The sequence below is a fragment of the Cyprinodon variegatus genome, unplaced genomic scaffold, assembly GCF_000732505.1.
Source record: "Cyprinodon variegatus isolate N-32 unplaced genomic scaffold, C_variegatus-1.0 Scaffold207, whole genome shotgun sequence".
Classification (NCBI taxonomy): domain Eukaryota; kingdom Metazoa; phylum Chordata; class Actinopteri; order Cyprinodontiformes; family Cyprinodontidae; genus Cyprinodon; species Cyprinodon variegatus.
The window spans coordinates 37,651-45,692 of NW_015150660.1; the positions used below are offsets into that span (position 1 = coordinate 37,651).

The 8,042-nt window shown below is 40.0% G+C and overlaps 1 long non-coding RNA gene across 1 annotated transcript; it reads left to right on the forward strand.

The window, feature by feature from the left end:
- Window positions 1–2,348: 2,348 nt before the first annotated feature.
- Window positions 2,349–3,948, forward strand: LOC107088129. The gene is made up of 4 exons (XR_001481366.1): window positions 2,349–2,379; window positions 2,534–2,596; window positions 3,023–3,091; window positions 3,542–3,948. It is a non-coding gene; the product is annotated as an uncharacterized LOC107088129 (long non-coding RNA).
- Window positions 3,949–8,042: the final 4,094 nt, after the last annotated feature.

Consider the following 8,042-nt stretch of genomic DNA (forward strand, 5'->3'; position numbering starts at 1 on the left):
AAACTATTCTGGCATTGATGACTGGTTAGAGGGCTAATTAAATAGAGTTTGGAGCAGGTGGATCAGATGAGCATCAATGAGAAGCAGGATGAAATTAGAAAGGTGAATGAAATTAGTAATTAGGCAAGTCATCAACGCCAAGATCATGACACCTAATGCATCTATTCTGAGATCTATCCAAACCAATATCGTAAGACAGGGTGTAATTTTAATAAAAGGCCCCTTTTATCTGCGCCAAGGGGTAACATTTACAGCTGATTTGTTTCCCTGATAGCAGGATTAACCCAAAGTTTAAAGTTGAAAAGTTAAGAAAGGATTTTAAGGTTTTCCCAGAGGTGCTCTTCATGCCAAGGAACAATCCATTAAATTTTGGTAATGATCCAGGTCATAATCCAGAGACAGAGTTTTTTTTAGAGGATTCATCATCAGATGGGGATATTTTATGAAACAAGAAGTTCTTTCCCATTATGGGGAGTGGGGGCCTAGTATGGGGATTGGCGGTTGGGTATAGAGCTTGGAATCCTGAGGTTCTAAGGGTAAGCCCGACACCCATAGACTGCTACTCTGGGTCTCTGAGCAACACATTTAACCCCCGATTACTCCCCAGGTGCTCCATAATGGCAGCCCACTGTTCCCCAAGGGGATGGGTTAAATGCAGAGGTAAATTTCTCCAATGTGAGATCAATAAAAAGGTAGCAGCAGTGACATTCTCAATTATTTCACAAATCATGACTTATTCACTTCACCCAAAGACATAATCAGAAACAAACAGAAATACAAGGAAATACTGTTAACTTATGAGGAAAAACACTAGTTCGTCCCTTGGCTTTTGCGTTCTTCCTTCTCCCTGCTTTGTGTGCTGTCAGGGCTTTTTTTTTTTTACTTCATGATCCAAATTACTGTAATATACCCTGCATATCAGATAGGACCAAAATCGCAGGTTCTCAGCCCTCTTCAATTGAGTGAACCTTTGCAGACTTATGGTAAAAATGATCTGAGCTGTGGATGGCTCAGTTATAGTGCCAATTCTTATCAGCTCTTTGTCGGCTTTAGAATTTTTTGGATTAAGCAAACCACTGAGGACTTACAAAAAAAGTTCCCCTGTCACAAGCACAACATAGGTTTAAGTTGCCAGGAAACCGGACTTTCGTTTTTCTTTTAAGAAGTTTCGAAACCTTTCCAGGAGTCATTGTCAATTCTGTTGGTTAGCACCAGAGAAATCTGTAGTTGGAGGTATGATGTATTTAAGCAGCATGGAGGTCCATCCTACTAAGCACACTTTGTTCTTTTTAATTGTTGGAGTCATTTGGTCTCCATGGACTATGTGATTGGCCTATAAATAATGATTAGAGGTGTTATGAAACCATCTGCCCTCTATCTCCAAAATATGAATATTTTGATCTTCAAATGTGTGTTCTTTGTTGTTGAGGTGCAAGTCTAAAGCTGAATCCTACCAAGAGTCAATGGGTCTCCTATGCTGTGCACTGTGCTTGTGTAGTTGTTTGTTTTCTACAATATAGGTGGCTGTACATTGCACTGCAGTGGATCCCAAAAAAACAACACTAGGTTTGGGTTTTCTTTGTTTAGATTGAACCAGTGTTTGTCTGAGTGTGTTGTTGGCAGTGATGGGCAGTAGTGCCAGCGTGGCTAACTTAACTGCATTCGTCAGTAGAATGGCTGTAACGTCACTGTGTTCTACATCAAATAGCTTTTCAGTAGTGAAGCTAGTTTTGTGGCCAAGTACCATGGTAGCACCCACAGAGGCTTAAAGCTAAATTTTCCCAGGCATTTCTAGACCTTAAATATATCTTTTATCCACTCCCAACACTGTATAGCAGGAGTGTAGCAGCTTTTCAACTTTGTGTTCAATCATCTTGGTTTCCACCCTAGACTATATACTGTAGAAAAAGATGTACTGTATCCAGTGTAGATATCAGATCAGCTGAATACAATATAGGAGGCAGAGGCAGAACCATCTTCACATCCAGGACATCCAACTCAAAATTAAGGAAGGATGAATGAATGTTTAATGTAAGTAATTTTGTTTTCCAGGTTTGCACTGGTGGCCAATTGTTGTTTCTGTGGCTTCAACAAGCATCTTAATATTCATTGTGATGTTCATCAAATGGAAGAAAACTAAAGGTCAGAACCATCAAAAATGAAGCTTTTGCATAAATGTTTATCTGGTTGTAACTTGGTTTCAAGTGAAAAACTATATTCATTTTATGTTTATGGCTTTTGATTGTTGGTATGATAATTATTGTTTTCTGCATTAGAAATGATTGATAAAAAGTACTGAAACTCTTTCATTACACTATGAAAGCTAAATTCAATCCCATTGCTTTTTCAGGATGTATCAGTAGGAGTAAAGGGGACACGGTGGGTTTAAATAAACTAAGTTTTTTGATATCTATTTTTTGATATCACACATCTAAAATGAAATATTAGATGTGTGATGTAACTTCATCAATACATGTACATAAAACATGAAATTGACCAAGCTCTGATGCTGCTTTTTCTGTATTTCTGGCAGGAACCAAACTTGATGAGACAGCCTGAAGAGACCGTTTTGGGTTCAGAACCCAGAGAGGATATGGTATGAGTTCAAAGCTTGACCACAGTGTTAAATTCATCATTGCTTTACATATGTGTGACAGACAACCACCATTTTATTTTAGTTCAATTAAATAGAGTCAATTTGCATCAAATGTCATCTTATGGAACTTTAAAGTCGTTTTAGAGTATACAAACAGATTTGTTAAAAGTTTTCTATAGTATCAAAGGAAATCTAGAAGATTGCATCATCTATAAAATATAAAAAAATGTCTATGATAAACTATTTTAAGCGAATGCAAGCATTTAATTATATTTAAAATTGTACTCTCTCGCTCTGTCTGTATAGATCTCTTATTTGACTCACTTAGAAACTGGGCAACCATTTTACACTAGATGCCCTTCCTAACACAACTGCATTCAAGTCTGTTTGTGTGTTACCTTTGTGATATGACTTTTTTGTGTGCAGACTGATCTTGCAGGGGAAGTTTGCTATGCTTCAGTTTGCCACAGAACAGACAACGTAACACAAAATAATGTGAGTGGTTACTTTTTTTACTGGTAGACAGATTGTATCTCAACTGCTTCAAACAAACTCTGGTGTGGTCTGTTTCTGGTATAAATACACACTGGCAACCTCAGAAATGCAGATTGCAAAAGTCCCTCTGGACTTACAAGCCACCGTAGTTCTAAATGTTCAAACAAAATCATATGTGATCCACTGTCTGTTGCTTAGCAATATAACAGACACAAAGCTTTGTCTCTTGTCTTTACTGCCCAATGACTAAACAAAGTATTATCTCAACACATCCTTAATCACAAAATCGGTCTAAATTAGATATTTGCTTTAAATTTAATCTAAATCTTTAATGTTGAATTTGAACAAGAAGGGGCAGTGTGTAATTCTGACTTAGTGTTAAAGAGTTTCAGATTACCCACACTCTTGAACACCACCCTTGGTAAATGTTGTTTTGTTTCCTTTTTTTAGGTCAGTTGCACTGTGACATATAGCGCTGCGGACCTTTCCTCCACTAAAGATTCTGGTAATCAAGACGTTGTCTACTCCACAGTGAAACTTAAGGGGGAAGATTTGACTTAGTTAATGTGTTCTTTTCAAAAATATTCAACTTAGTTTACAAAAGGAGAATTAAGCAAACCAGTTCTACAGCTTAACTGGAACTTGGGCTGGAGTCAGGTTTTAAGAAGTACTGAAAGATCCAGATTTGTTTGATTGGTTTCCACTACCCGGGTGAGAACCTAGACCCCCTCCCAGATGGTTTCCTGGTGATATTAATGTTTCATTATAAACACACTTGAAAATTAGTTCCTCCTTGTTACATAATGAGTTGTTGTGGAAGATCACAGAGGACTGGAAATTGTTAATAATGTCTTAAATAGTAGGCAAAGCTTGTGAAAGCATTGTTCTAATAAACTGAACAGGAGACTGTGAGTTGTTTCAATGCTTATTGGACTTTTTATCAATGTTAACATTTTTCTTTAAACATGGCAGTTTAAATATGAACCTGGGAACTTTAGAAATGAAGGTCAAAAAAAGTTTTTAAAAATTGGTGCCAAATTAAGTGGTTCTCTTGCTTAAAGTTGGGATAAACCAGTTTAGTGGTGCCAGAGTTAAGCATGGACTCGAACCTGGGCTACTTACAAACAAGTGCAGATAGGTAAGGACACTTTAGACAAAGCAGATTTTATTCAGCCAGCAGTCGCCATGACAGTAAGGAAGGTGCTAGGGGAAGCAGGATGCCTCTTATCACCAGTTCAGTTTGCAGAGGGACCTCATAACGTTCTTATCCACCACTAGGAGCCACAATTATTTTTGTGACAGGATATATATGCACAGATCACCTAAAGACTAAACAAGAATAGACCTTTTCATGACTTGTACTCTCTGTGACACATGAAAAGGTACACCCCTTTGTGTTGAAAAAAAAAACATTTTCCCATCATTTCCACTTTTATCTTATTTTGAGACCTGACTGTGAGCTTGTTTTTTTTATGTTGTATTTTCTATATAGCACAAAAGTATTCACTCAGACTGAAAATCTGCTAGAAGAGGCTCAACTTGAGGCTGATTTTACTGATGCTTGGGAAGCTGCTTTCCAGTGTGAAATATTTTGGAAAGTGTGCCAGACTACTTTAGGTTCAAGATTACTCATTATCCCTCTGTTTGTTCCAGTTTGTCTGGAACTTGTTTTGTGTGGAGTTGCCTGTCTGACCAGAACAGACATAGCATTGGCAAAGACTGTATCCGATCTGCAAGAGTTAATCGGTACAGGCCGTGATCTGATTCTTGTTGATCTTTTTTCTGATAACACCTTCTAATGTTTTGGCTCCTATAATGTAGAGCTTAAGCCATTCATTGCGTGTCTGTTGGATGGAAAGATGTCTGAAAGACTGAAGGCTGTCTGGATTCAACACAGCAGCTTACAGCTCATTTCCTACCCAGGGTAGTGTTCTTACTGTTGACCTTATGAGAGTTGAAGGGGTAGGAGCACGACAAAGGAGTGAGAAGCTATTTTGAGGTATTCAGGAGGAGCAATAGAGTAGAACCACACAGGAATGATAACAAATTTCACGTTTTGCAGTGTTTAAAGCATTGTTCTCAAAAACAGCTGTCTGTGCTTAACTTTAAGTTGAAAGGGTGATATGTTAAGTAATAGAGGGAACATTTTTTTCCGCAATACGGAGGATATAGCCTGAGTAAAATTTAAGTTCTGTTTTTTCCCACATTTTGGTTTTTACTTATTTGGTGTGGTTTTGATAGAGCTGGGTCCTTGCTCATGCTAAAGTTAGTGGTCTGACCCTTATTCTGAGTGGAGGATATTTTACTCTTAAAAATCAAATCTAGCAAAAGAGCCGTTTATAGTGCTTTTATAGTGTTACCAAATTGTCATCCGTTTTTGATTTGATTTAACACAATGAAAACATAGCAGAAATTTCTTTCATGAAGCTATATTGTACCTAACATATATAAAATTGTAGTTGTGTTCATCTTTGTTATTTAATATAAAACCTTTTTATTATCCTATTCCTTCAAACTTGTCACTTCTAAAAGACTGACTAATAAATGGACATAATCTAATCTAATGGCGCTTTTTGTAAGTTTTTCTCAGCATGTGGTTCGACACAAGCTAGTTGAAATATGACACATGGTTGTTTCGACCACAGTAACAGCAGACCACTGCTGTTGCTGCTGTTATTGCACTCGTGCATAGTTAGCAAGCAACAAAATGAACCCATATTTCCAACCACTAAGCCACTTTTCATACTTTGTCTTTTGTAAAAGACCCAAAAGATACACAGTGAATTATCTGTTTGCTTTCTATGGATAATTAATAATTAATTTGATAAGTCCAATTTTTCATCTTTTAGATAAGAAACAATATTTATTTATATAAAAACCTGTAACAGTGATAAATGGCAATGGGACTCAGACAAAGACATGAAAATTCAGTATGTCTGTTTAAGCACACGTTTGAGAGATATAAAAGGACTCAAAAACAGAGAGCTATGTGACGTCAAAACATTTTCATCATTAAATAGAAAATAAAATCTAAGTCCTATTAATTAAAGGATGGAAAAAATATGAACAGAAAGAAGATATGAGGAGGAAATGAGAGCTCATGAAGCAAAGAAACATATTAGAATAAGAAAACTTTACAGATCAACCACTTACAGATTAACCTGTAAATAAAATAGAATACAATAGTTAAATTCTAACTGACTTATTTACATTTTTGCATGATTAAGATTTTGAATATTTACAAGTTGTACAAAAAATATTTCTTTATTTTACTATGTATATAGTAAATGTAATGGGATGATTGTAGAAGTAGCTGGCTGCTGTTTGGAAGGATGGAATGCACTCAACAGTATCTAGAAGTAGGTATGAAGTGGAGGCATCTTAGATGACTCCTCTTGATGTGGAGGAGAAGCCGCTTTACTCCGAGCCTCTCCAGAATGACTTAGACCTTTACCCTATCTTCTATTCCTAAGGGAGAGCTGAACTTGTGGAGAACGCTCGTTATAGCCCCTTGTATACAGGATCTTGGTCTTTAGGTCACGATCCAGGTTTCATGAGCATAGGTGAGGGAATGTAGACCTACCGGTGAATCAAGCTATTTCACTCAGCTATTTCTCTCCAACAAGAGACCGGTGCAGCTGCTGCTATAAAGCGGGCACTGCACCGGTCTCTTTCATTCATCTACTGATCTCCGGCTCCATTCTCCCCAAACTCCTGAACAGGGGCCCAAGATATTTGGACTCCTCTACCTGATGCAGGAAATCTCCATCCTGAAGTGAACAAGACACCATTTTCTGACATTTTGCTGTTTAAAACCCCCGATGAGGTTATCTCAGGGTTTTAAGACACTGAAAGGGTGATTCAGGGGTGTGTTCAACTCCCACCTCCGGGAGAGCTTCTCTCAGGTTCCGAGGGAGGTTGGAGACATGGAGTCCGAATGGGCTGTGTTCTCTGCCTATATTGTCGATGCGGCTGCCCGTAGCTGTGGCTGTAAGGTTCGCGGTGCCTGTCGTGGTGGCAATCCCCTAACCTGGTGGTGGACACCGATAGTAAGGGATGCCGTCAAGCTGAAGAAGGAGTCTTATCGAGCTTGGCTGGCTTGTGGGACTCCTGAAGCAGCAAGCAGGTACCGTGAGGCCAAGCGTGTTGCAGCCCGGGCGGTTGCAGAGGCAAAATCTTGGGCCTGGGAGGAGTTCGGAGAGGCCATGGAAAAAGACTATCGGTTGGCCTCAAAGCGATTCTGGCAAACCGTCCGGCGCTTCCGGAGGGGAAAGCGGTGCATTGCTAACACTGTTTTCAGTGGGAGTGGGGAGCTGCTGACCTTGAAGGAGGATATTGTCGGGCGGTGGAAGGAATACTTTGAGGATCTCCTCAACCCGATAGACATGACTTCCGTGGGGGAAGAAGAGACGGGGTGCTTGGGGCTGGATTCGTTCATCACCCAGGCTGAAGCCACCGAGGTGGTCAAAAAATTCCACGGTGGCAAGGCTTCGGGGTTGGACGAGATCCGTCCTGAGTATCGTAAAGCTCTGGATGTTGTCAGGCTGTCATGGTTGACACGTCTCTTCAACATTGCGTGGAGGTCGGGGACAGTCCCCCTGGATTGGCAGACTGGGGTGGTGGTTCCCCTCCATAAGAAGGGGGACCGGAGGGTGTGTTCCAACTATCGGGGAATCACACTTCTCAGCCTCCCCGGAAAAGCCTATGCCAGGGTGCTGAAGAGGAGAGTACGGCTGATTGTCGGACCTCGGCTGCAGGAGGAGCAGTGTGGTTTTCGTAATGGCCGTGGAACAGTGGACCAGCTCTACACCCTCTGCAGGGTGCTTGAGGGTTCTTGGGAGTTTGCCCAACCAGTCCACATGTGTTTTGTGGACTTGGAGAAGGCATTCGACCGTGTCCCTCATGCTGCCCTGTGGGGCGTGCAATATGATGCGACCCTTTCTCTTTCAGT